The sequence below is a fragment of the Pseudopipra pipra genome, chromosome 10, assembly GCF_036250125.1.
Source record: "Pseudopipra pipra isolate bDixPip1 chromosome 10, bDixPip1.hap1, whole genome shotgun sequence".
NCBI classification, from domain to species: domain Eukaryota; kingdom Metazoa; phylum Chordata; class Aves; order Passeriformes; family Pipridae; genus Pseudopipra; species Pseudopipra pipra.
In genome coordinates, this window is record NC_087558.1 from 12790852 (window position 1) to 12818257 (window position 27406).

Here is a 27406-nt window from a genome sequence, read left to right on the forward strand (position 1 = left end):
CTCCTGCGTGGGCCATCCCTTCTCTTTCATACCCTGACCTTCCCCTGCCCTGCCCCTGCGCAGGCAGTGGGCGGGATTCACCTCCCTGCACTAGAGCTATAGCAGAGATCAGTCTGGGCTCATCTTGGTGGGCTTGAGTCATGCTTTACCCCACTCATCAGGGCCCATCAAATCTCACTGTCATTTCCCAAGGAAATACCCATTTGAAAAAAAGAAAGAGAAAACTAATAATTAGTCAAAATAGTGAGAGACAGAGAATTTTAGGCATTTAATATTTTCATTGTCCTCTCCCACAATGGCATTATCCTTCTCTAAATAGATGCTGAGCTGAAGACATAACAACACCCCACTTCCCCCACATAGCTCGAGGAAAACAAATGCAGGAAGTTTGGAGGGGTCAAAGCAGAGCTGTGGCCAGCCAGGAGTCTGGGCACCCCCGGGGGCTTCTTGGGGCCGCTGGGGCTTCATAGGTCTGGCAGCTGAGCTGCAGCAAGACAAGACCTAGGGTCCTGCCCTCAGTGAAATGGGGGTGCTGTCTTTGCACTGAAAAAGAGCTGACATGGGGGGTCCTCACCCTCAGTTCCCATGTCTGACCCGTCCCTAGGAAGGCACCAGCGGGGCAGCGCTGAAGCGTGGCAAAGGCGGCAGAGGAGACATAGACTTTACAGCCCATCATGTTCCTAAAAGCTGGCGGTGGTGGGCTGGCTGTCTGCTCCCGGTGCAGTGCGGCCCCCTCGGGAGCACCCGCCGGCTGGAACAGCCCCGGTGCCAGCTCCTGCCGTGGTGCGTTGGGAAGGAAACCGGTGTCCCCTGGTTCGGTGCAGCCAAGCCTTGCTGCGGTGTGGAGCCGCTCCTGCCGCTGTGCCGTGCGCGGGACGCCCCGGCCGTGAGCAGCTGCCGCGGGGAGTTGCTTCACACGAGGGTTTGCGGTTCCCCTGTAACGGCCGTGTGCTGTGGGGACAGCCCTCCCTGCCCTCCTCCCCGAGGCAGCGGTGACATTCCCTCTCCCAGGCAAGTGCCAAGCCCCACCAAGCACCTGGGGCTGTGCTGGGACCCCCGGGACGAGCTGTTTCATCAGGACCAGAGCTTTAGCGTGCGAGAGCAGAGCCCCCGGCGAAAGCCACACTGAGACAGGCAGACGTGGTTTGCCCCCAGGGAAGGGGCAGCACCTCCAGACAGCATCTGCCTGCAATCCCAGCGAACCTCGTCAGGGTTCAGCTCTAGAGCAAGGCGGAGAGGAGCTCCTCCTGCCACTTAAGCAACTTCGCACAATCGTCTGTAATGGCAGAGCCATCAGTAAGTCAATCGGAGGTGCAGTTAGACCTTCCTTCCCGGAGGAATACTGTTGACTGAAGCCGAAGCACAGAGGCAGGGAAATTGCTCGATGAAGTAGTTTGGTAATTGTGAAAAAGAAGAACTTGTTTTCTTTGTCTTGCAACAGCAAATTGCGCAACGTAACCTGCAGTGGCTTCAGCTCGGCAGGTTTTCAGGAGGAGGCTGTGGGGTGATTTAAAATTCAAACTGTGTGGAGGGAAATTATAACGAGGCTGTTATAGACTGTATGGTATCCGTAAGGAACGTGGTGGTGGGTGATTGAGGTGGCAGTGGTTGTGTTTGCTTTGCTATTGGTGTGACCTCCGTGGGCATAGCTGAGCTCTCCTCTCCCATTTTGGGGGTTCAGCTCAGAGAGGAGCTGGCTCAGCCCCAGGGCTTCCCCATGTTCCCATGGTAAAATGAGCGATGACCCACGTACCAGAGATGCATTAAGCAAGAGGAGCTTTTATGAGCTCAGCTTGCTGGGTTGTCATAAGAACCATGATGCTAATGATGACTTTTACCCCTGTAACAAAAAAATACTCTTTGTCAAGGTGAAGAGATGCTCTGCAGGTAGCCCAGGGTGGAAGGAGAAAAAAGCCACCAGGAGAGCTCAATTAATATTAATTGCTTGTTCTGCTGTCACCCCTATGTACCCCAGGCCCAGACATGAGCTGGATGTGCTAAGTGCAGGACAGAAAAATAGAAGAAAAAAATACTAGTGCTGAGAGGAACCAGCAGTAGAGTCCAGGAAGAGCCCAGGCTAGGAGATCAAACCGAAGCTAAGGTCCCTCTCCTCACCTTCTTCTGTTTCCTTCCCTCCCCAGGTGCTGCTTCCCTATTCCTGCTTTGCCATTCAGGGTCGAATGGGAGTGCTCCAGCATGAGGCAAAGACCACTGACACTGTACATTTAATTCAACTTTCAAAAGGCTACTGGGTGTTAAAAGGAAAATGAAAAAAATAATCCCACAAAAGTCTTCCAGGTCTGTTTTGTCCCAGTTTTAAATGGTAAAATCTGTACTTTGTTCTCAGCTATTGTTGCAAAATTGAACCACTTTCAGCCTCTCACCTTAAAGGCTGCCTTCACGCAGAGCTGCTGAGTACAGCATGGAATGAAAGCTCTCACTTGGCCTAGAAACCTCAAGTGTGTGAACCTCACTAAAACACACACAGGGAGATGGGCTTTGAAATGGAGCAAAGCCAGAAGCCAGCGAGTCCCCACAGGATGCCTTGTGGCTGCTCCCAAGATGAGGAGTGCAACTCCAGCTGAGAGACACTCTGTACCTGTCAGTCTCGTAATGCCTCCCTGATAACAGCCCTGGCCTAGAAATAGCTCAGTGCTAGATGATGCTCTCAAGAGACTGATGAATGTCTCTGACTCTCTGCAGCATCCCAGCAGCTGGCTCCTGCCTGGCCCCACTGCCCCTTGGCTCCTCAGCACCAGGGCCTGACTTGAGGACCTGCAGCACCCTTGTCTGATGAGCGTTGAGGTTTGCTTGGCTGGGATGGAGGGAAAACATCCTCTCCTGGGATGGAGAGAAAATATCTTTGGTCCTGCAAACATTGTAGGCACATTAGCCTCCCCCAGGGCTTGCCTCCCTGAGCAAGTCCAGCATGCAGAGCTGTCAGTTTCCCTTTCTTTTTGGAGATGTGACCATGGGAGGGGACTGAGCTCTGTCACCTCCTCCAGCTGGGACAACACCAGTGCTCGGCAGGAACATCCTGGCAATGTCAGCTTGTGCCCTCCCAGTGTCACCTTGTCCTGCTCAGCCATGGGCTGCACACCCTACTGAACTCTGCAGGGCCAGGGATGCTCCAGCAATGAGACCTGAGGCCACTCCAGCCCCATTCCCAGCCCTCTACCATCCCATACCCTGTTACTGCTGCCCAGGCAGATCCCTGCTCTCGGCTGCTGTGCAGGATCACTGTGCAAAGCAGAACGACTGCTGCACTTCATTTCCCAAGTGGCCACTGTTTGTTTATCAATGAACAAAGTGAGCCCTCGCCCCTGTGAGCACCTCTTGCCAGCGATTCTGCACAGTGCAGTGACCAGCAGTGCTGGAGGGTCACAGTACAGAAAGCCATGCTCCCATCCATCCATCCTCTCTCTCTGCAGAGAAGGCAGGGATGCTCCTCCTCTCAGCAGGTAATGCAGGGAGGGTAATTCACTTATAAAGTAATTTAGTGCAATTCTTAGTTATTAATACTGTGCTTTCTATATTTTTTTAGGTTTTGTGTAATCTCTCCCCTGCTGACTGATGCTGTCCCAGGGAGTCAGAGCTGTGCACTGCATTAGCACTGCCTGCAAGATGTCTGACCTGGGTGAGGGGATCCTCTCCCCTTCTTTCCACACCAGACCCCGACCTGTCCCTGCATTGCAGCAGGAACAGCCTGGCCTCTGTAACCTGCCCCAGCTCATGGCCCCGGGCTCCTGCAGCAGCACTGACTTCTCTGCAGTCATTCTATAGGGGAAGTAAAAATCTCCTGGTATCTGTTTTATCTGCATCCATCTTAAGCGCTGGAGAATAGTGTTATTGGAGCTCAGCAGAAGGGTATTTTTTTTTTTTACATGATTGAAACTAGAATTATATGTACAAAGCCATAAACTGTGTCTGATGCCTGTCTGCTCTTGTTCACCCACAGTACCTTTCAAATAGTCACAGATCAGCACCATGGGGACCTGATTTGCTCCCAAAGATCTCCAGAGACCCCAAAACAGGCCCTGGGTGCCTTCCCCCTCCCTGATTTGCCGTCCACAAGGCCTACTGCACTGCTCCCAGAGGCCAGGCAGACTCAAGATGCATGTGAGCAGCCTGGTTCCTGGCCCAGACTCCAGCTCCAAATCAGGACTCCCTGCCTCAGCCTCCCATTCCAAGAGTTCTTTGAGTTGCCACTATCTGATCCCTCCCTCCTGAGCATTTTGCTAAGTTGCATTTCTCATATCTTCACTACAAGTGATATATCTCATATTGGGGGGTGTAGGGGATTTGTTATTGACACAACAGCTCTCATCATTTGACATCTGCAGTGAGATGACATTTCCATAGAGCCCAACACAGCATGTTTGGCTCATCACTGGGGCTGCCTCAGTTTCCCTTCTAGGTGGCTAAGCCAGGAGCCAGCACCCACATCCCTCTGTGCTCCCACCATGGGAGCGCAGCAAAGACCCTGCTGCTCATGTGTGTTCCCTTTGGCTCCTGGATTCCGTCTCCTCCCCTCTCTGTGGGCCAGGGAACCATGACCGGCACCAGCCTCCACGTGCAGAGCCAGTAGGACTTGTAGGGATGTGCGTGGAGGCATCCAACAGCGAGGCCAGTGCCACTCTGCATTGCACCCTCTGCCAGCCCTCTCCTCAGCAGTGCCTGGAGGCAGGGAATGCTCTGCTTGGGGTGAGATGCCCGGAGCTGGCCTGTGGTGACTGCTGGAGCTGTTTCAGGTAGCTGGCCAGAGGGTCTGCTGGGCGACCAGGTTCCATGAGTTATTTATAAGCTATGGGAGGGAAGTTGTGATAAATAATACATTGGCACTCTCACGTTCTGCATGCATGTGTCTACAGATAAATATTTCATTCTCCAGGAATACACACAGATGCCTGTTGATAAATAAAAATTGGAAAATGTTCTATTGGATGGTTTTAAATCTGACTCTCAACTTGCATCCGAAGAACACGGTGTACCTTGTGTACAGCACGAAGATGCTAATTTCCCTCAGCAGAGCCTGCCTTAAATGTATCACTGCAGTGTACTGGGCACAGTGCCTAGTGTAGCACGCACACCCCAGAAACATACAGCCCCAGCTTTTCCTTCCACACCATTATTTTAACATCGCTTTTATAACAACACTATTCAAGCAGCTTTTCTGATTATACCTTGTACCAACTGGGCTCAGGACACAGCTGTCAGCCTCCTAAATACTAGCACAGAGACTCAGACATTTCCTCTTCTAAGTGTCATTGGAATTTGCAGTGTGCTCAGGCATGGCTGGTGATGCCAAGCTCCTTACTGATGGTTAATTAGGCAGGTGGTTTCTCCCATAGGAAAAACAAGAGATACTGAGCAGGATGTGAGCAAACTCATGGGTCCCACCAGACCTGCCACCATGTGCTGCTCCCTATATCATCCTTGGGGACTCTTGGGAATCCAGGGACCTCCTGGGCTCAAAGGCAGCTGCAAGGAGATGCAGCCCTCTCCCCAAGGAGTACCTGCCCTCAGTGTTTGCTGCTCAGTAAACACCAGAGCCCATGACCCAGAGCCAGCACCCACATGCAGCATTGGCCTCTGCCAGCCCAGCACCAAGGGCAGGTGAAGAAGTTGCTTTTCCCCAAAATATGGAAGATTTGGTTTCTAGAGCAGGTCTCTCCTGACTGTCTCTGAATGCAGCAGTGAAAGTGGATTTAACGGGGTCGTTGTTCAATTTGGCCTTCACCAAGAAGGCTGTGGGCTGCAGAGTGCCAGTGCCTTGGCACCCGCCTGTGGCACAGCTGGCTCTGCACGGAGCCACCAGCCTGGGCAAGCAGCACACGCCGGCAAACAACCAAGTGCCAGGCGCCGTGCCTGGCTGGTTTGCCTGGTAGATGCCTGTGTAACATACTGACATATTTGGAATTTTTCCAATGGCTGTGTTTGGCTGCATTGGCTTGTGATTTTTTTTGAGTAACCCTTTTTTATGCCTGGTTATCACAGCCAGGTGCTGTGCCACACTGGCTCTGGTTCCAGCAGTGCACAGACAGCTCCCAACACCCACCACTCTGTGCTTTGTGCCACCACCCAGAGCAACAACAAGGGATTTCCCACCTGGAAATCCTAGGGACTGGGCTTCAGTGGCAGAGCTTGGCAGGGAGACTTTGATCATCAGCCAGGACTTGTCCCCATCAGCGGTCCCAAGCAGTGGATTCAAAACATCAAAGGGCAAGGAGGAATAACTCTGCTGAGCACAGCAAGGATCCGTGCCACGGGAGACTGCTGCAGGCCCCCGGGAAGGGCAAGGCACAGGGAGCCGCTGCTCCGGGGAGGGGAGGCTCGGAGAGGCTTGGAGGAGCTGCGGGGCAGATCCAGGCTTAAGGAGAAAAGAAAGGGAGAGGATCCAGGTTAGGAAACTGAGCAAGGAGGCAGTGGTGGGAAAGCCAGTCAGGAGCATGTCTTATGCTTTCTGGAGCATGACAGATCAAGTCACTGGGGTTTGTCTTTAGCAACCCTTCTCCTCATCCTTATCCTCTGCTAGTCTCCCTCACCCACTGCCCATTCAGTTGGTGATGAAATCATAGCCATGTTTCTTTCTCAGCATTCCCTGACAGGCATTTTACCTGAGTTCTCAGAGGAAACTGCCTACTCAGTGCCTTCAGCCAGAGGAGGTAGAACACATGAAACTACACAGGGAACAGGGATGCCCTGAGGGGAGCAGGACTATTCCAAGGGGTGCTGCAACTCAGGTTTTGGAAACTGGACTGCCAAGGGGGCACACCTGGCAGTGTACTGGGGAATGCACAAAGCGCCCCAGAACCTGCCAAGAACCTTCAAATGTGGTGGTGCAGGATTGCGTCCTGCAAAACATGACTCGGCAGGCAATGGGGAGAGCTGCTTTGATGTCCTGTCATCCAGCTGGAATTACAGCCCCATCTGCTCTTCCTTGAGGGAGATCTGCATGTCTGGGAGGAGGCTTTGTGACAGGAGGGCACTGCATCGACACTAACGGGGGCCGTACTGCCTGCTCACTCTGGACATGCACTGACACCCCCGCTCATGCTGCACCTTCATCCCCCAGCACCTTCTCCCACTTACCACACAGCATCACTGCCATCTGCCAGGAGAGGTTCACTGTCCTCATCCTCCTCCTGGAAAGGCTATTTGTGTGGTGGCACCTTTTGCTTTTCCCCCACCTGGTACTTGCACGAAGCACTCAGAAAGAGATAATTTTGTTAGGCCTAAGAAGTCTGAAAGCAGAGTACATGTATCTCTAATGGAGGAAGTTGGGAATTTTATTTCTAGTCTGATCTAATCCCTATGCTGCAGGTCCCCACTTCTTCCAGCTCCATTAGGAAATTCCCAAGCTGTTTAACATGGCAAGAAATAGGTTCAGAAGGAAGATACATTTCTCCCAAGCCTCATCTCATCCTACTTTAATATTGGTTTATCACACTGAATAAACTGGAGTAATTGTGCAGAAAATTGCTCCATCCACATCATGCCCATCATACATGAGCATTTTCTGCTCTGAGTAACTTGCTGTCACCGGTGGCCAGACCCACCACTGACAGCAGTTTCCTGGGAACATCAGGGAGTATAAGGCTGCTGTGGGGACCAGGGGCTTTACCCCCTGGGAAGGCAGGGCAGGACCTTGCAGTGGGCCCATCCCACCATCCCAGAGCAGGACACTGGGGGCAGTCTCAGCGCTGGGCAGCCCCATGGTTGAGATCAAGGTGGGAAGTCCATCTGCAGGTCTGGACCAGGGGAGGCAATGGCCAGGCAGGCACAGCATGTTGGTGCTCTCCTGCTCGCTGCCACTCCGGGGAGTGATGCTGTCACAGGGGTGGATAGGGGCAAAAATGCCATCTCCCCAGAAATAGGTACCTCCTTGGACTGGTGTCTACAGGATGAGCAGGCAGGGCAGGCTTTAACCAGTGCCCAAGCCTGGAGCTTTGCTCCCTGCAGAACACTGACCCCACATCCTGTTCCTGCTGGTCCTGATGTGCTGGGATGGCAGGGACAGGCACAAGCAGGGCACAAGGACAAGTGACTGAAATGTCCTACATAACAGTGTGGGGGAGGAAAGCCTCCACCCCAAGGACTCTTGTACTGCCTGTGACAACAAGAAAGGGAATAAAAATAGTGCCTATTGTAGTGTGCAGGCAGCAGGCTGCAGGGTTGTGTAATGGTACCAGCCAGCACAGGCTGGCTCTCCCAGAGATAGCAGGGCTGCTGTGGGAATGTGGGTCAGCTGGGCACAGCCCAACATGGGGCCAGGTGGCAGTGGTCCCTGGTGGAGAGGAGGGGTGTCCCAGCCACTGGCCAAATGCCAAGCTATAACCCCCCAAGCCCCAGTCTGGGGCTGCTGCCAGAGCAGCTGGCACCATTCTCTTCTGCATGCGTCACCCCAGCCTGCCCTTCCCTGGAGCAGACCAGGTCCTGCAATCTGTCCTCCCCATGCTCTAGCCCTGAACAGCATGCCAGCCTCCTCCAGATGCTCCCCAGTTCCCCTGTCCCCTCTCAAGCTGGAGAGCCTAAAGCCAGCCAGGAGCAGCCTCACCACTGCCCCGTGGAGGAGACACTCACTCCCCTCTGTGCCCTCCTCCACACAGGAACGTTTCCCCCTAACACTGGTCTGCAAAACTGTGAGATTAAAGAAGGGAAAGAGCTTCCCAGCAGCCAGCATGGCATCAGCAGGAGCCAGGTGGGCTGGACCTGCAGCTGTGCCAGGGCAGCTGTGCTCCTGTCCTCACCCTGTGCACTGTCGACGTGTCAGATTTTGCAGCTGGTGAGCTGCTGTGCTTTGCTGATTGGCTTTCAAATTGCTTTCCGATACCATGGTCCTGTCAAGTGCTTTAGCAAAACCTGGATTTTGCTTTTTTGTGGATTAAACACAGGTCTGTCAACACCAACAGGAGCTGGTCTTCAGCCAGAGGTGTGGCTGCAGGGTAAGTGGGTCAGGGAAGTGGTTTTCACAGACACCAGCCAGAGCTCCGAGCTGCCTGCCTGCTAGACATCATGCCCAGCGCTCTGCCGGCACTCAGAATTCACTTGCAGACGTGGCTTAGCACAGGCAAGTGCCAACCACTCAGGTATTTGTGGTTTTCGATGTAGCACTGTGTCTTAACCTGACCAGAAACCCACAGGTGTCCGTGGGCTTTGCTGGGAATCAGACCAGGGTCCTGGAAAGGGTGCAAAGCAGGTCGGTGTGACTGTCGCATCCACTGAGCACCAGCCTGACCTGTGCTAGGGACTCAGGAACACACACATCTGCAAGGCAAGGTGGAGTGGTCTCCTCCGTCCCACACAAAACAGCTTGACCTGAACCCCCATCTGACTCCTTTGCTCTCCTTAGTGGTGGCAGAAAGCAAAGAGCAGAGGTGATAAAGACACCAGACATTTGCCCCAGCAGTAACCCCCACCTCATTGCTTCATGACAGCCCAGGGCACAACTTTTCTTATGAAACACCAGAGCAAGATGCTTCCATCTTAGTGTAAATCTTCACTGTCCTCACCAGCACTTGAAGTTTGTTCCTACTAAACCCCTGGTGGCTCTCTCCCTCATTCTGGGGAGCATGCAAATACTTTTAGAGTTGATAAGTCCTTCCTATGTCAACTTTCAGGTTTATTTATACAGCAAAATATCGCTTCATTACAATGCAAATGGAGGAATCCCTGGGAAGCAATCAAAGCAAGCAGGGAGGTTTGTTTGAACCGTTTCATGTCAGACAAGCCGGGATGAAAGGACGGGCTGGCAGGAGCTGCTGCCTACAAATGCCACCTACAAGTACCTCTGTGCTTCTGCCGTTCCTGTGCTGATCGTGCTCATGCGGGCAAAGGGCTGGAGTGAGCTGGGGCTCCTCTCCATGCTGGCTCTGGCAGATAACCTTCCTTCCCCTTCACATGGCTCCTGGCCATCACCTGATGTGTTGGTGACACCAGAACAGATTCACAGATTCCCATCAGTTGCAACACCTCCCAGAGCAGACACCAGCGCGCTGCCCGGCCGGCTCGGCAGCTGCCGGCGTTGTCCCGGCTCCGTGCAGCCCTGCACCCAAAAGCCACCCAGCCCATTACCCAACACCTAATCCTGCCCACAGCCTCACCCTCAGTCCTGTCTCCTCACCCCGCTCCTGCATCTCTATTGCCACTGAAAAAGCAAAGCCATCTGAGCAGCTCACTGGTGCCCAGGATGGGGAAGGGCTGGGGCTGTTGGTCCCCTGTCTGTGCATGCAGCAGGACAGTACAGTGGGCTGTGGGAAGGAGAGGGACAGGAGGAGCAGCAGTGCCAGTGAAAGAGCTGGCACAGGAAGTCATGGTGCACGCCAAGCAACCACCACAAGCATCAGGTCACTACCTGTCCTTAGGAGAAAGAATGGGGACCATGGCCACCACTCCCCAGTGTAGGAATGCCCAGCTCCCATTTGGGCATCTCCAAGGGTGTGCTGGGGTGTGGGGACAGCATCCCCTCCCCAAAGGCACTGTCACCACAGGGACACCCTGCAAGTTCGGGGGTGGTAGCTGGTGTTGGTAAAGCAGGTTGGCCAGTAAAGGAGGTTGGCTGGTTCTGGCTGGGAAAGCAGGATGCTGTCCTGGGCAGGGAGGCAGGGCTGTGCCCACAGCCCCGGGCCTGGCACACACGGAGAACCGGGGAAAGAGGGCCTTTGCCCACCCTCTTCATGAGCAGAGAGACTAGCAGGATCCATGGAGAGGCTGCTGGAGGGTCATAAGCTGCAGACTTTGCGTGCTTTAGAGGGCTGGATATTTGCAGTCCAAGAGGAAAGCCTCTGGAGCGGCTTAATCCAGCTGAAGCAATTGTGCTTAGATAAAGTCACTAGGTGCAAATGGCTCATAATGAGGGAGTTTAGCTGGATGAATATTTCTAGAGTAATTGCAGCTTTGCCTGATAACACAGGCAGCCTAAATGGGTTTGCAGTATCCTTTATATGGGGAGCTGAGAGCATAGTGCCCGGTGACAGTGCTCCTGGCCCAGCTTTCAGGGGGTGCCTACTTCACACCCCCAGACAAAAAGGCTGATTTGCCTCAGGATCTGACTGTCCTTGCTAGGGTGCCTGCATAGGCAAGGCATAGGCAAGACTCCTGCCTAGGCAACACCAAATATTTAGCTGAAAATGGTCCTGGGACACTGGTCTATGTGTCTCCCCCGCCCTAAGGGGGCTACACTCCCTGCACACCCCTACCACGAGCTTGACCTGCTCCAAGTGCCTCCCCATAAGATACCAACACTGCAGTAATAATCAGCCTATTTTTAAAGGTTAGGAAGGCTCCTAGCAAATCCTCCCCCGAGTTTCCTTCCCCAGAGCTTTTTCTCACCCTCTGCCTCTTCCCTGAGATAGCAATCAATGATACCGCAGGTTTAATTAGTGTTTTTGACTTCCAGCACAGGGATGTGATTTCTCCTCTGTGCTTTTGCCAGAAGTTCTTATCCTGCCAAGCAGGCAGGTAATCTGGGCAGGCAAGACTGGCTGCATACCTGCAGCTGCTAACAAGGCAAGGGTTGTGCCTTTGGGGATCTGTGGTGGTGCTGGCAAGGCAGTAGATCCCTGGTGCTTGTGCTGGGCATCAGGTGCTGTTGGTAGAAAAGCTGTGAGCTCAGGCAGAGCAATGCCAGACCTCCACTGGGAGGGGAGGAGGAAGAGGCACCCTGGGGCAGAGGGGCAGCCAGGCTTTGTTTCTCCCCAAGGATGCCCTGGTGCAGGGAGGACAGAATGCAGTGGGCAGGATGCTGGTTTGTTCGAGGGACACAGGACCCCATGTGTTTGACTAGATAATCCTTGCTTTCAAGCAAGAGCAGCATCAGCACTGACTCTGCAAGCCTCAAGTTTGCAAAGCCCTGGCAGTAATTTCTCCCAAGAGCAAAGAGGGACAAGCTGCTCCCATGGGACCCCAGCACATCACCCGTGCAGTGCCTCAGCCCCTGCCAGCAGGCTCTGCCACGGTGCAGCACTGGCGCCGGTGTGGGGGCACCCAGATAGCCCTGAGAGCAGCTGGCACATTGCTGTGGTCCAGGGCTGTTCCACAGCCTTTCCAGTTTTGTCCAAGACACTCAGACAACGTAAAATTAGCACTAGCCTTAGTGCTAAAAAAGAAATGCTAATAACATTCAGCTGAGGGCTAAAGATGGAGCCATGTCTATTAATACCATGTCATCTTCACCCTCCGGAGTGGGATTTCAAGCCAGCCTGCTCCTGCACAGCCAAGGACTCACTGTTGCTCAAGAGCCACCTTTAGCCATGACTCTCTGTCATGCAGGATGGCAAGAACACATGATGCAGGTGGCTACTTCTAATTACAGGGAGGGCTTTTTCTTCTTGGTGTTTAATTAGTACTGATCAGCAGAGATGTGCCATTAGAGCCAAGGAAAGCTCTGTAGGTCAGTGTGATCTGGAAGATGGTCAGGTAGCCCTGGGAACAAGGCAGCAGTGGAGGCAGGATGAGTGGAGAGCTCATGGCATTGGGTGCACTCAGAAAGCACAGGCTGGTCCAGCACCAGTGGAGGCTTCAGGTCCTCAGGGACATCAGTGCCAGACTGGGAAGGCGATCTGTGCCAACCACAGCAGGGAAGGGGAAGAGGGCCCAGACAATGCACAGTGCCACAGGCCTCTTGTGCTCATGCAGTGCATGTTGCAGAAGGGGAAGGAAAGCTTGGATCTTCTCCCCTCCCAGTGGCACCCGCCCTGTCTGAGGTGGAGCAGAGAGACATGGGGTAAGAGGAGGTGATGATCCCGTTTGTCCTGGTCCTGCCTGCATTCCCATGTTACTGCACTTCTGAGAGTCCCAGAAAACAAACTCCTAAGGTCTATGTGAGGGTTAAGTCTATTAATCAGTTATTAAACTAAAGTTTTGAGTTAAAAGCTTCCCAGAAAGGTGCTGACTGTATGCAAAGCAGGAGATATCCAGTTCATATGTGGTTGAGCAGGACTACCTGCGGGCAAAACATACCCCTTGCACTGAAACAAAAAGCCATGGGTGGATGACATATCCTGGGAGCAAAGCCTTCCCTCTTCCCAGCCATAAATCACTCATGAGTGGGCTGTGATGTTCTCTGCTCTGCCTGTTATCCCTACGACATGTGAAGCTCCCCTGCAAACACTCCCATCTCTGCAGGCAGCATGAGCGCTGCCTCCAGGATGAGCAGGCTGCACCCTGACTTGTTTTTTTTACCACCAAAATCCTCAGGGTCCCTGTGTTACTTCAGCCCCATGAAGCAGGGGATCAGCTAACCACCAGGCTGCCTCTATGCAGAACCAGGGATGATTTTGATTGTTTTGCCTCCATCCCACGAATGTTACAAACACCCTATGCCGCTGCAATAACTACACTTCTGCTCACAGACCCTCCACTGCAATACCCACAAAAATCCCATAGTACACTTCCCTCAGCTGCCTCCTACCAGCCCAGACCATGGGCTGGGAGGGCTACTGGTGCCCCAGGCAGTCTGTGCATGGTGGGTGGGTGCCGGGCACCGGCTGCAGCCCGGACAGACACAGGGACCCCCACACGGTGCCTGCTCCTGCTGCTTCTGGGGCCCCAGAATGAAACATGCCAGCAGCCATCCCTGGACAGGGAGGAGATGACAGGCAGGCACCCACAGTAGCACAACCCCTAGTTTCCTTGGGAAACCAGGACAACAGCAGCCCTATTTCTGCCTGAACAGATGAAAGCAGGAATGGGGCTTGCTGGAGGAGATGAAGATCAGTGCCAGAGGCAGTTATTCGATCTCACAAGGAGAGCACAGCCTGGCTGTGGCAGCAAAGCCATGCTCTGCAGGCTTACACTGGCCAGGCTCAGTCCCTGTGGATGCACCTGAAGGATTGCTGTCCTGCACTGCAACTCCTGCCTGCAAGGAGGAGACTGGCAGCTCTTCCCAAAAGCAGCTGGAGCCATAAGCACTGGGTTGTGCTGACAGCTCTGCTGCTCATTTACCCAGGGTGCTGCTGGTGGCTGTGGCAGGCACTCACTGGAGCACAGTGTGTGCTGCCCACCAGCCAACTTCACACCTCTGATGAGCAAAAGGCAGGAGGGACAGTGGGTTTCTCCATCCTGTCACCAGCACATGGCCATGCCACGTGTGCCCAGGCTGTTGGGAACCATCAGCCTGGCTGGGGAGGCTGGAGTTGGGGCTGCAGGGTGGCAGGGAAAATCTGTTAAATGCTTGCCACGAATGCTGTAGTTTCTCTGAAACTCACAGCAGATACCTGCTCACTTCCAGGCACTCCTGCCTGGTTGATTGATGCACACCGACCTCGCTGCTGCTCGAGAGGCTGTTTGAGCAGTGAGCTCAGCCCTGGCTCTGCCTGTTTCCTATTTCCCTGGCAGCAGGGATGCTGCATTGGCAGGGGCACTGCTGGAGTTGTGGGCAGCAGACAGTCAGGGATGCTGAGGCTGTGCAGTCTCCAGGCTGGGTCTCTGCTGCACCACAGGCAGACCAGCTGCATCAAACCTATACAAACCTTTGGGAGCACCCTTGGCCCTTGCTCCTGGTGGTACCCAGCTCTTCCTGGGGACTTTCATGGGCCACAAAGGCAAGCTGATGGGCAGCATCACCCACCCCCCTGCCCTCCAGCCATCATAGGGTGTCTGTGCCAGGGTGTCCTTGGGGGAACTTGCTCCAGCCTCCCCTTCCAGTATGGGCAGAAGGGGCAGCAGAGCTGTGCCACCGAGCACAAATCCCATTAAACGCTCCACAGCGCTGAGCTGCAGCTCCAAGCCCTGAGCCTCCCAAAGGACATAAGGCTGCTTAGGACACCCTAAGCTCTTCATGCAGATGAGTACTTGAGGCCATCAAAGAGGTCTTAAAAGCTTAAGGCAGGTAAATGTTTAAACTGCTCTAAGCCCTCAGTGTCACAGCTGGGCCAGAGGGAAGTCCCCAGCTCAAAGCTGTCTCTGCACAGTCACCCTCTGCCACAGCACAGCAGCCCTTGAGGGCCACCATGCCCTTGTATCCTCAGTTGTATTTCTCCTCCAGGTCTGTCCTTCTATCCCCACTATCCTCCCCCAACCACATCTGTACAGCAGTGGCTCAGGCTGGGATGTCTCTCCCAGCACCATATTTATTTTCTGTCTAGACACTGGTGGATTTGATATGCAGCCCTCCAAACCCCAGCCGTGCATTCTGCTCCCTCTCATCAGGAGAGTAATAAAATGAATGCTTTTTTGTGGGCAGTTACACACTTAATTTAAGCTCTACCCACTGAAAAGCCAGAATGAAATTGCAAAGAGTGTAGCTGGTGCCCCAGGAGTGTTTTCATAAATAAATCTGGAGGTTTCAGTGGGATCTTTAATACACACTAAGTAGGAGTCTGTCACAAACTTGTCCTCTTGCTAAGAGACAGCAGAATATCTCTCATCCATAACAGCAGATCAATCCACACGGATTTTCCTCAAGTGGTTTCTCAGTGTCACTAATGGCTTGTTCCTTCTGGTTGCAAAGAGCTGTATTTGCAGGAATGGGATACCACAAAGTACTTCACTTGCTTCCAAGATGCTGAAGCTGCCCTTAAGCTTAATACTGCAAGTTATTGCAGGTATCTGTGCCTTTTTTCTCTGAGGTACCATGAGAAAAGCTTTGCTGCTTGTCTCCCTCCCAGGACTTGTGTTCCTACATGTTTATTGTCAGTGTGGGAAAAAACTGAGCTCTCCAGTTTGGGCCATGCATCTGCCCTGGAGAGGTCCCTGGGTGCGAAATGCTCACCAGCTGAGATTCCATCCTGCACCTGCAGCCATTTCCCTCCTCAGACTCCGTTAACTCAGCAAGTGCCATGAGTTTAACATTTCCAAACATATTCCCACAGGGCAGGAACACTATGTCCCTTCCCAGAGCTGTCTGCCTCGGAGCAAGGCTTGCTTTCAGACTACCTCTTCGGTTTTAGGAATATTTATTGTGCCACGTTAATGACTGGACTTGACGTTCTTAGAGGTCTTTTCCAACCTAAATGATTTTATTCCTACAGCACCAGCCTTCAGTTTGCAATTTAACTGTGCCGGAGTACACACCACCTGCAGCACATAGGCATTGCAAAATCAAAGCAAATTAATGCTTTATTTTGACACAAGAAACATCACGTCCAGTCAAGAGGTTCAACACCTGCACACGTCCTTTTCAGCATCCTCCCCAGCCCAAGCCACCATAGCATCCCATTCGGTGCACACTCTGCTGCCACTGCTGTGCCCAGTCTGATCCCAGTCTAAAATGACCCCGTAAAGGATATCTTGTGACCTTCCCAGCTTTTGCAAGGAGATGACACAACGACCAGTTGTGACCAGTGCACTACTGCCTCTGAAGTTCAGCCTGGAAAGCCAGCAGCTACTTCCCCAGCCCTGTGCTGTGTGAGGGAGGGATTCATGGGCAGCACGTGATGGATCACCACTTTTAGCCCTGTGACAGGCATGAGAATCTACTGTTGGGTCTTTCATAGGTTTTATCTCAATGTGGAGCCATAAAGAAAGTGGAAAATGCAGCCAAGCACTTTGATGTGGATCAGCACAGAGAGTTCCCAGCATTCAGGCGGTCACCTCAGACTCCCCAGGTCACCAGAGGACGTTTTCTTCTTCCAGCTAAGGGCACAGACCTCTGAGAAAACTGCTGCAGCCCCAAGAACCTGGCATGTGTGAAAGTGTATTTGGAGGGAGGGGGGAATTTCCATATGAAAGAAGGAGTTGACTTGGGAAGAAATAGGGAGACTGCAGCATGATACTAACATGAAAAGCACACTCATGAATATGGGCTGGGTAGGAGAGCCCAGAAACACCCGTTTCCATGTTTGCAAATGCAGATTTATTTTGCATGCAGGACAAATGCTTTCATGTCCCAGCAGTACAACCCTGCTAGAGGGGCTCCAGGCCCTTCCAGCATAAACCTGCAGCAGCATGCTTGGGATGCTCCTGTACTGCTGCCACGACACTCAGACCCTGCGGATGGGGATGCACCTGCAAGTCTCATCCCAAAAACCATTGCTTCCCATGAGTCCCACTGCTGGAATAGGAGTGAGGGTTCTGCAACATACTGCTCACAACACTCCCTATTCCTCCTCTTCCCCTGCATGAAACCCTGCTTGCTAACTCACAGTCACAGTCTGGGAGACCCTGGGATTCCAGCACAAGAAATACTGGCATATAAGTTCCCTAAGGCTGAGGTACCCTTTCTGTTGAAGGATTCTCACATGTATTTCAGAGTTTCTTTGAACAAAATCCAAGCCCAGTTCAGCAAATTGAATCTTTTACCATGGTGCTAAATTTCATACAAATTTCTAAACCTAAAAAAGCAATTTATTAGGATTCTATAACCATGCAATTACATCATGAGACAGGAAAACAGTGACAGAACTTATAAAAAAAAAGCCAGGCTTACTCAGCTCTTAATGTAGCACAAGTGATCACTCAGGCATCCTTGGAATGAGAATTTTGAATTAAGGTTGATGATAGCCTGAAATAATAACCTCCATACTGTCTACAAGGCTTTTATTCTATTAACTCCAGCATCTCAAGCAGGATGATAAATTCACTCACTAATGGTCAAATAGCACTTTTTCTTATAGCTTATATTTTATTTCTCTTTTGCAGATACTGTCTGTACAATCCAGCCTGTGCCGGTGCCGACAGCACTTGCAAGAAGCCTTTCTATTCAACTGACTTTTAATGACTGAGCAGCTTTGCTGCTGGGGAAGTTTTGGTCTCTGAGATGAAAATAAATGGGACATGCCTTTATGTCTCGCTACTCTGTGCTTTGCCAGTTCTTTTTTTGCACAGAAATACCACCCGAGTCCCCAGGACATGGATGAGCACATTCACAACCCCAGCCCTCTGGTCTCTGCTGCCTGGTTCAGCTTCACTTCTCCAGGTTCAGACCTCCTCATATATTTTGAGGAATATCATGATCCCCTGAACTGTCATTTATATCCCACACCTGGTCTGTCACAAGTTTATCAGGGTTGCTGTAAGGGTGATAAGGACCCTGGCTCTGCTGTGGGAATGCAGTGATTCAAACAAAGCCTTGCCTAAATACTGTGTCTTGTCTATGGACAAGGAACCCTGCAGCAAATAACTTTTTTGATTTATACTCAGGACACAGGTACAATAAGCAATTTGGTAAATAAAATGCAATGCCAGCTGGGAAGGGCTCAAGCTCTCAGGGAATTTTCCCCTTCAGAAGAGCTGATTATTCAACAACCTGACATTTAAAGTGTCCTAAATTTCTTAAACTGGACTCATAACTGGAAAATGCAATGGTGGATATCAGGTCCTTAGTGACAAAGGGGAAAATCTGAGTCCCGATTCCCCTGGCCCCTTCCCCTGCCTGGTATTTTTCCATGGCCTGGTTACCCTTTGGACATATCCCAAGTTGCTTCCTGTGGTGGTCTCTGAAATTCATTTAAATCAGGAAATTACTCTGCCTGTTTTTCTCCACAGACTATATGTGTCCAGGCTGACAAAGCACAGCAGGATGGATGTCAACCATGATTTAACCCTTCATATCCAGGGCCAGGCCCATCTGAAGGACACCTATCCTCTCAGCTTAGTGTGCCAACACTGCAGCTTCTGGAAAGGCTCATTTTAGTTATCCTTGTCTGGATCCTCCCTGACTCCAGTTCATCATCCTTGGGACTGCTCACAGCCCTTGGGATGAAGGCACACAGTGGTTTTAGGCAGGTACAAGCTCCGCTGCAGGGTGGTGGCTGATGCACAAAGCAGCACATGTCATGCAGATAGTGCCAGGACCCATGGCAGCAAGACCAACACCACTGCTGGAGCACGAGGGAAGGGGCTTTCAGGAACAGAGCCACAGGGCTGTGCAGAGGCTATTTCTCAAAGAGACCAGAAGTGTTGCTACAGGACAGGACATGGCAGAGGCTGTTCTGCAGTCCTGTGGGGGCTAAGCAGGTCTCATCTCCCCAAGAGACAGCTGAGCCACAAGTGCCTTCAGTAATTAACATCAGTTTCTGACAGCTACATCAGCCTTTCTGGTGCATCAGCTCCACAGGGAGGACCAGGGACTTTTCCAAGTCTGGAGCACTCCTGGCATAAATGCATCTGCAGCAACCAAGCAGAGGTGCCACCTGAGCTCTTGTTGTGAGCACTGGCAGCCATAGGGACCATGCCTGCTTAGCAAGGGAAGGATGGTCACTTTTGCTTTTTTAAAGGACTTTCCCAATCCCCATGTGGGACCAGATCACACCCATGGTGGGGCATGGCAGCTGTGGCAGAAAGCCAGATATAGATTTGAGGCTGACTGTAGCCTTTAAATTCACATTGGGAATGATTTGAAGAGACTCCATCATCCTGCAGTGATGATTCATTTGGCAAGCTCACATATGTGGGAAACCTTCTGACCTAGACGTATATTCCAAGCAGAGCAAATGGCCTGTGCCCACTCCTGCCAGGAAACTGCCCAGGCTGGTGCCACCCATCCTGCCTGGCACAGCAGGCAGAGGACCAGGTCAGGAGGAGGGAGCTTACAGAGTAGGGCTAGACCAAGGCTAAGCCAGCCAAGGTTCCCGTATCCTCCAGCTCAAACAGCCAAGCAGAGCCTGCTGCAAGAAGACAAAAGGTTGGAAAAGTTGATTAATAGAGGCTTGGGAACAAAGTTGACTTGATTTCTTTTGAAATGGAGAGCAGTTCCTCAGACAGCAGCTGGCATGAGCCTACACAGCTTCCAGTGGGAAGGAAGATAAATGCTTGCCTGGATAGAGTCCAATCCAGTGCGAAGGGAGATGCATTAAGGAAGTAAGTGGTTCACAAACAAACACGTGGCTCTCAGTCCCAAGGTGCTGAGATAGGCTTGTAGGACCACGACTTGGGCAGGGGCCACCCCCAGAGCACTCTGGAGGCAGTGCCAGGCAGTGTGTAGTGGTCACAGCCACCTGTGGGACAGCCACACTCTCATCCCTGCATGAGCAGAGCAGAGGCCAGCAGGAGACAGACCCTTCCATCAAAGCCAGCTGGGCCAGGAGATGCAGAGAGCTGGTTTACAGCCCCTGGCAAATGTTCCAGGAGTTGGCCAGAATGGAGAGCAGAGCTACTGCTTGTTTCAAAGTCTACATTGCACTGGTCCTATAAATCAAAGCTTTTTCCCTGCACTGTTTGTGATGTGAGTAAACAGAGCACCAACTCCTGGCCAGAAGGACAGGGAAGGTGGCACCAAGTATTTGTACTGCACAGCACCTTCTGCTAAATGGGGAATAGATTGGGGTAAACTACTCCAAACCCATGTGGGAGTGGAGCTCCAGTCCCCCTCTCCCAGCAGGATTGCAAAAGACCTGCTGGCCTCCATTGAACTGCCTCAGCTTGCAACTGTGGCAGGTAGTCCAGCCACAAACCACACAAGCTAAGGGAATGATTCTTTTAATTAGGGGCAAGCCTCATCTCTTGAGTAGCTTGCAACACTTAAAGGGCTGTTTGTAAAGAAAATGTTTTATTTCCAGGGAGATGGCTCACTTATGACAGCTGTAAAATCCATTAATGAGAGCATAAGAGTTCTAGAGCTGTTACAAAATCCACTGGCTCATTTCTTGCCTTTAGTGTTGCTTACAATTCAATTTGCACACAGGATCATTTGTTTAGCAGATGTCACAGTAGCAAAGGTGAGTTAACTGCATCCAGCATTCCCTCACTCCCAAGACACAATCGCATGCTGCCAAAAACCTGTCTGCATGACCCCTCTGCCAGGATGGGGCCAGCACACAGCATCTCCTGCCACAAGCACATGGTCCCAGCCACTACTTGCTGGTCTCTTGGCATTCCCCTGGGTCACACCAGGCAGCTGTCCCTGTGCAGCCCACCTCCACCCAGGGGGGTTCATAGGTGCCCCAGGCAGTTGTGCAGAGTCCCAGCATCATCTTCTGGGCTTTGCTCCCCATCTTCACAGTGCCTAGAGTATCTTGCAATACCCAGCCCACGTGGACAGGTCCCTTCTTTGCAGGTCCTCTCTTGTATGGGGCAGCCTTGATTATGGTATGACAGCAAATGGGGGTGGGAAGAATGGGGCAGCTACCCATCCTAATCCTAGTCCTTCTTCCGTAGGGACAATAAAAAAATAACATATATTCCCATAGGAACACCACTCAACTTTGCACATTGAACAGAGAATCAATTAAACCAAACAGCCTCTCCTGAAACTGATTCTGTACAGTTTAATTAAACTCCACAAACAGCTTCACACACCCAGCTTTAACAAGGAGGCAGAAAAAACCCACTGCAAAAGCTCCAGCAAAGTCACACCAGGGCAGAGACACTGACCCAAGCAGGCAGGAAAGGTCTGGGGCAGAGGGGCTGCTGGCAGTGCCAGTCCCAGGCACCTTCTGTCACCGATGCTTTTGTGATGCAGAGATGGGAGTGCAGCTTGTGTTGATTGCTGTGCTGAATTGCAGTGCACTGTCTCCATTTATTTGATTTGTATCGCCTGCAGGAAAATGCTTTTGCTGTCTTCATGCACTCTAAGCATTTGGCTTCAAAATAAAAGCTCTGGGGACCTGTCATCACATGCTTTCCTTCCCATAAAGAAAAGGCAAGATCCAGTCTTTTTGAGCTGAATTGCAGAAAAGTGCTCAAGCCCACCGCTGCTGCTTGCTCAGGGATGACCTTGCAAAGGTTGTTTTTGAAAGCAGCTGCCTCCTCCTGCTGCAGTTTTACGTTTAAGCTGTCACATCCTGACTTCCCTGCTTTACCTGGAGGACTTCAATAGCCTTTGGAGGAATCAGAAAAGTAGCAGCATAGCTCAGGCTCTTCCACCCTGAACAAATCTCTCAGAACAAAGCTCTCAGAACTTCATCTGACATGTCCACACGCACGAGTGCTTCTGCTTTTCCACTGGCATTGCAGGGGTGCTCATGTGCATGGCACAGCCCTGTGCCTCTGTGGGATGGGAACAGGTCGTGTCTGCTGGGGGCCTGGATCCTTCCCCTCTGCATCCGGTGAGCTCTGGCAGGATTTCCTCCTCTCCAGACATGCAGAGGGCCATGGGGGAGGTATGTGATGTTTGTGTGCTGTGCTCAGTGCTGCTCCTCCTGCCCCATACACATGTGCATGACCCAGAGCAGTTCCCAGGGACAGTGGTATGGATTTGAATGGCCTGGGTGAGTCCCAAAGAAAAGCACAGGTCAGAGTTGCTGGGAAAGAGTTTGTTTCTGCTCCTGGGAAAAAGGAGTGGGAATTCAGTTCCCCAATTTCCCCCAGTGCAGGTGCTGGTTTCTTTCTCACCTCAGATGCTTCTGTGCAATGCACTTTCTGTGGTCCATTACAAACACACAGATCATGGGGGATGTCACTGCCAGCAGGGACACCAGGCAGCTGCAGTGCACCCTGGGTTCCACTTTCCTCAGACACCTTCACACAGCTACCTGGCACCTCTAGAGCCACACATGCCCAGGCACCCGCCCACAGGAGCAGAGCCTCCCTGCCAGCCCACCACCAGCCACAGAGCTCATTCCTTATTCTTAGGGGAAGAAAATATTTTAATTATCTAATTTGCAACTGACTCCAGTCCATCAGATCAAGACATTCAGCACAGCACACCTAAATAATATTTGTCTAATTCTGCATTGCTCCAAAGCACTGTTTTGCTCTGAAATATTTAGCTTGCTTCAACAGCACTGTTACTGCTCTACCAGATCTCACTCCTCCTGTCTCTCACTTTATCTTTGCCTCTCCTCCCTCCCCCTCCTGTTTTTCCCATCTGTGTTTGGAGCAGAGGAAGCGGAGATGAAACACAGGCTGCTGACTCTTCCTGCGGGCTCTGAATCGCCCAAACCAGTCGACTCCATTCAGTCTCTGCCTTTCTCTGCCCAATTCTGACAAGCTCTGTGAAGATCACAATGTATTTACTCTTCTCCCAGTGCAGTGAGGAAGATGAAGCATGAGTACTCAGTGTATTGGTACAGAAACTGCAAAGAGAAGCTCTGCAAATGTGATGGTCGGAGGATCCAGAAGGCTCTGACCTGACCTAGCACAGGGTCCTGGTTAAACGATTTGCTGAGGGCTGCCAAGGGGCTGTGCAAGCATTGTGCAAGGCAGCGTGCTGCTGACTGCACAAACTACCTGCTTATTTGATTTGTTACGGTTTACACACACACACACACACATACACACACACACACACACTGCCTCCAAAGGGAAAAAAAAAGGGTCTTGAAAGCTCCCACCGATTGTGCAGAGAACTGCGGCATTAGGGATGTGAAGGTGGGTGACCTCACCAGCTCACGGTTCATTCAGCAGCAGCTCATGGGTGTTGCTCACCGGAGAGCAGAGCCATCTCTGGCAGCTCCCTGCCCTACTTCTCTTTCAGAAATACATAATTGTGACATTGTGTTACATAATTTATCATGTTACATTGAGATTGGGCCGTCCTTGTTCGGTTGATTCCTCTGGGTGTTCGAGCTGCTAGGGAGGAGAGACAAGAAGTGCTTGCAAGGAGTTTTCTCGACAGGAGAGGCCCCATGCTGCCATCCCACAAACAGCCACTACTTTAGAAAAAGCTTTTAGAGTTCAGAACAGTTTGAGACACCCTATTCCTGAGCATGCAAGCAAAAGGAGTTGTACAGAGACCAAAGTTTAAGTTCAGAGCAGACCTCAGTCTGACCTGGGAGTACAGAGATAGCATCTCCTGCCTGCACCATGCATGTGCACAGCTCCCCAGCACACTGATTGAACCACAGGGTGTCAGAAAGGACCCCAGTACACCAGCAGAGATCATCTCAAACAACCTGCTGTTTTTCCAGTGCTCCCTTACGTGCTGACCAAAGGCACAAGAAAGGGGCAGCCACGAATGGGTGGCAGTGCCTGTAAGACAGGCTGTAGAGCCAAGCAAGCCAGCATTTGCTGGACAAGTATCCTTACAGAGGAGGGTTACATGCTCACAGCCACAGGCAGACTAAACTGGCCAGAAAACATCTGTGCAGAGCAGCAGGAATTACAGTGCAAGTGCTCATTTCCCAGAAGGTGCTAACGTAAGCAGGGGCTCCAGGTGCCAACATCCCCACGGTGGCTCCACATCTCCCATGGGACAAGCTTCACGTGCACCATGTTTCCACCTCCTCCACTCGCCAGAAGGATGAGGCTCAGCCTGTCCCGTGACACATTCTGCCGAGTCCTGGCTCAACCCCTGCCTGGAGCCCTGCCTTTGCACTCCCAGCACAGTCCCAGCTGCTGCTCCCTGTCCTTGGCACATGGAATTTCACTGGTATGCAATAACGGCACTTATCCTGGGAGCTACCACTCTCATTCCATCAGTGGCAGGATGGCCAGCTCCAGCCTGCATCCTCCCCCGTGCCGGAGCGCCAGGCATCTCTCACCTACTCCCCCGGCCTGACGTGGTGATGAGTTTTGCAGGCACAGCAGCAATTCCTGAACCAACCCCCTCAGCTGTTTAACCTGGAAATGAGTCTATCAGCCCCAGGAATCATGACACTGCCCCATCCCTGGAGACTCCAGCCTTCACCCAAGCAAAGCATGTCCAGCTATGGGACCTACCCATCAGGGAGGGGATGCCAGCCATGCCCAGGGCAGCACAGAGGCGCTGTGGACAGTCACTGCTCATGACACTTCCCCCAATGCCACAGCAGTGGCCCTGTGTGTGTGCACACCACCAGTGAGCCCCAGCACGCCCTTGTAACCACTGCCTACCCCCAACCTCCTCACGAGACGGGGGTGCTCAGCAAGGCACTACCAGGAACTGATGGCAGACAGCAAACAGTCCTTGCTGTCCCCAGAGGGAACTTGCTTCTCCTGTTAATATTTGTAACTGATTGACACTGAGTTTTGCTGCATCAAAGCCTGTTCAATAGAGGAGTCAATGCAGTGTGGTACCCAGGAGCATAGGAAGGATGGCTACAAACCCAGGAACAGGCAGACCTTGGGGCCTCAGCTCAGAGAGGCACAGGGCAAGAAACACTCCAGCACCACCAACCTGGCACAAATAAAAAACACTGCATACAAACACATGCTCTGACCAAGTCTCAAGGGCTAGAGAGAATTAAAGATGCCACTTGGCTATTATGAGCAGCTCCTAGGGGATCAGCTCTTGGTGTTGCATAATTTAATACTTTAACCAATTAACTAAATGAGTAGAAAAGTCTTTCCTGGTAAGACAAGCAGATGACACAAGCTGATGGTGCCATAAACAACAAGGAGCACATACTGCAAGTGCCAGTGATCTGAGTCACCCAGGGAACAATTCAAAATACTCCTTGAAACTGTGAGCACAAGGTCAAGCTTGGACCTGAGGGCACAGATGCTACAAAGGATGAGAGACTCAGTATAGGGAAACAATAGCTGAGGACATGACCTAGAGACCACAGCTGATGAAAGCAACCAGGCTGCCCTGCAATGATGAGGCCATTGATAAATCACTGTTCTGTGTTTGACATAGCACTCAGAGAAAAATAAAACAACTTAGAAAAGATCTCTGGAGGTTTCTGGTCCAACCTCCCACTCTTATCAGGACTATTGTAAACACTGGATCAAGACATTTGAGTTTTAGAGATCTCCAAGAACAGAGACACCCCCAGCCCTCTACCCCCAGTGACTCCTGGCACAAAAAGATGGGGAAAAGCTGCCTGACCAACAAAACAAGGCTTCAAAGTGAAAGGTATGAAGAGCAAGATGTTGCAGGTATGGTTAGTGGACACAGACATGTCAGAAGGAGAACTGAACCCTCTATCTAGGGGAGATCAAATAGCACCTCAGAGCTAAAATGCAACACCCAACAAAAGTCACTTCAACATCATTAAAATTTTTCTACAGTGAGACAGATCAGACACTTACCAGTGAACTGGGAGAACCAACTACTGCCATAGGTCTCAAGCACAAGGAAGAGTGAGCCTTCCTTTGTGAGCAAGGGAGTACCTAAATAGCCTGACCAGAACCAGCTGGGTGCAGGAAGCCAGTGGATGGCTAGTAACAAAAGCCAGTGAAGGCAATGAAGGTGTGTTGTGCTGTGGGATTGGGTTGGGTGTTAGGAGAGTTGTCAATTGTATGCAGCTGTCCTTCCAAGGTAGCAGCTGATGTGCAGCTTTGAGAAGTCCCTGTACCAGCTGAATCATCCTTCCATCGTACCTCTGTTAAACCTTTTTGTCCTGCTCACACCTACAGGCATCTGTCATCGCATCTTCACCGGGTGTGGGTGTGCTGGGTAGTGGTTGGGCAGCAGCACCCTGTGCTCTGGGATGCTGTCCTTCTTGTGGCCATCTTCCTATTTCCTTCCCCATTCTCATGACTGAGTCAGTCCCTGTGCAATCCCAGAGTGCTGACAGCAAACCAGGCACACGAGCTCTTGCACAGGGCCTGCAGCCCTGCGGGAAGTGCCTCGGGGCTGGGATGGGTGGCGAGGCAGCAACCTGGGAAACAAGTGACACTGGACGCACAGCCCGGGGGCTGCCACGCAATTTGGTCCCCACTCTGTGGATGTGCAGCCCAAGGGTTGCACCAGGTGCTGCTTCTGCATGAGAGTACGTGGAAGAAGGCATTTAGGATTTAGAGCAGCCCATGGATTTGCTGGGGTGAAGGTGGCCAGGCAGGGCAGGAGCGAGGGGCTGGGGCAGGGTCACAGCCAGTGCGTGCTGCCATTTAGCCTGGCTGGAGAGCTCGCCATTCCCCAGCCACCAAAAATAGCTGCCACCCAGCTCTTGGGTGATCCACAGGCAGAAATATGTCCCAGCCATGCAGTGACCTCCTTCAAAGAGTGTACAATTAAAAAGCAAGTTTATAATTTGATAATTTGTAGAGAAGAAATTAATTGCTGGCTGTATCTTGTCCTGGTTGGCCTGCTGTGATGACTGGTGCACATGCTGGCTCAGGAGCTCCTGGGAAGGGTAATTACTGGGGAGGAACCCACAGGAGGCCAGCACAGCAATGAGAGGTGCTGTTCACCTGACAGCCTCAGTCTTGGCCATGCACACATGTGCATCAGGCACTCCAGCATTAGAGACATTCAGGTTACAGCACTCGTTTCCTGCAGGACCCTTCCTAGATGTGAAATGTGGGAGAGTCCCCCACTCCACCACAGCCCCTGTGGGCAACCACCAGCCTGCTCCTTCTGGGCTTCTTTTGGGGCAGGAGAGAGCTGGAACCTTCACACACCTTCAAAAGCAGGTTTCTTTTTATTTTCTTAGTGTTACTGAAGCCAAAAATGTTTTCTGTGTGAAATCCCAGCAGCCAAGCCAACGTGCTGCCCAGGGAGGGGTGCATGGAGGAATCCCATCCCTGCACAGCACAGCACTGAGGAGCCACTCATCCCTCATAGGGCTGATCCTTTGGAACATCACCTCACAGGGTGCCCAGTTTCCCACTAGCAGAAGAGCCCTCTCCCTGTGCTTTGGGTGTTGGCTCCTGTGCTGCTAATCGTGTGTGTGGGTAGCATGAAAGGCTTATCTGCCCCTCCTGGGATGAAAGGCAGCCA

At 52.0% G+C, this 27406-nt stretch overlaps 1 long non-coding RNA gene across 2 annotated transcripts; it reads left to right on the forward strand.

Annotated features, from left to right (window-relative positions):
* The first annotated feature begins 868 nt into the window (after positions 1-868).
* On the forward strand, positions 869-3921 carry LOC135419653 (uncharacterized). 2 transcript variants are annotated; one of them, XR_010433072.1, is made up of 4 exons: positions 869-1296; positions 2142-2601; positions 2704-2805; positions 3545-3921. It is a non-coding gene; the product is annotated as an uncharacterized LOC135419653 (long non-coding RNA). The 2 variants fall into 2 exon arrangements; XR_010433071.1 differs by having other exon boundaries at positions 2142-2805.
* The last annotated feature ends 23485 nt before the right edge of the window (positions 3922-27406 follow it).